The sequence below is a fragment of the Solanum stenotomum genome, chromosome 11, assembly GCF_019186545.1.
Source record: "Solanum stenotomum isolate F172 chromosome 11, ASM1918654v1, whole genome shotgun sequence".
Taxonomy (NCBI): Eukaryota; Viridiplantae; Streptophyta; class Magnoliopsida; order Solanales; family Solanaceae; genus Solanum; species Solanum stenotomum.
The window spans coordinates 54,323,139-54,324,726 of NC_064292.1; the positions used below are offsets into that span (position 1 = coordinate 54,323,139).

The window sequence follows — 1,588 nt, forward strand, 5'->3', positions numbered from 1 at the left end:
AAATCTAACTCAACTTCAAAAGTTAGCTCATATAATGAAGATTGTCCGGACTACATATATAAAAAGACAACAATCCATTCCCTTAACCAATGTAGGACACTTCAATGGATGATAATAGGATTAAGCATTGAACAACAAGTACATCCTCTTCTAACAAGAACTACAAATAAAACATCAACCAAGAAAAAAAGAAGACTGATACCTACCTAAATCATATATTATTATAAGTGAGAAGCTCCAAAATGAAAAGTTGAATTACCATTTTATCCCTACACTAAATATAAATTTAATCATATATTTTAATAAATAATAATATTTTAATTATATAAAGATAACATTAAAAGTCCAGCAACTATAATTTTAAAATATAAAACTTATTAATAATCATATGCTTTGAACCGGATAAGCAATACATGGTTCATCTGCCAGTAATTATTATAGTAGCAAATTTCCTTAATATTAATTAGAATACAACCTTTTCACATTCCAACATTTATTAGTTTGGTTGAATCTTCTACATGTTATATTTGTTCATCTATCAATACTTATTATAGCATAATATTATCTTAATATGTCGTAATTTAGAATACAATGTTTTCTCATCAAAACATTTTCTTGTGTAATTTTTGTTCATTCTTTTTCTTAGTTTTTTTGTACTTGCAATGTATAAATCTCATAACAATGGTTGTACGTAGCTGCTGTTTGGAAGTTGGAAAGAACATTGTATCATACTTTAAGTCTTTTCTTCTCCAATAATAAAACTTTTAATTTTCTTTAGTTACCTAACTTAATTGATAATGAATGATCTTATCTATTCCATTAAATTATGCTCAATGATCAACTTATATAAATGAATTCATAAATCAAGAATATGTACAACTCTCTCCATTAGGGGAAGCAGTAGAGGAAAGATTTTAAAGAGTAAGTTCATTTTTCAGCTTTGTTATTTTCTGTGAACGTGTTCGTAAAAATATATTTTTCTTGTTTATATAATATTTTATGAGTTTTAAGTTTTATAAATTATCAATGTTTCTTATATTCATGTTTATGAGTTAAAATCAAACTGATGTATTGACATATAAGTGTTAGAGATTGCCTTTTGGTCCTCTTATATGTATACCTTTACCATTAGCTTTGAGTCTTTGCTTAGCTTGAAGTTGTTTGAAACTTTAATTTTTGATACCTTAAATTTGCTGAAGTTGGTAAAAAAGGAGTGGATAAATGAAATAGAATAGGTATTCATATATAATATTTTGGTGATATATGTTTATTAATGTTTTCCTAATTATATAATTAAAGTGGATGAATGAAACTACTCTAACCGTTGAAATCGGTAATCAAAACAACCAATGGAATACGCATCAAGAACATTACTTATGAAAGAGTATCATGTAATATATCAATACATTAAATGTTGCTCAAAATATAATTCATTATACATTTTACCTAGCTAGATAAATTTAGTTGTTTAATTTTGTATTTTCAAATAATATTTAATTATCTAATATTGTTCAATGAAGAAGTCATTTGAATATATTTTAGCTTGTACTTTTTCACTTTATTCTATTATTCATTACAATGTATTTTT

The 1,588-nt window shown here is 24.9% G+C and overlaps 1 protein-coding gene across 1 annotated transcript in view; it reads right to left on the reverse strand.

Moving 5' to 3' along the window:
• The window catches only part of LOC125843862 (uncharacterized), a 573,332-nt gene that overhangs the window by 146,228 nt on the left and 425,516 nt on the right, over positions 1-1,588 (reverse strand). The gene's annotated exons all lie outside the window — the stretch shown is intronic.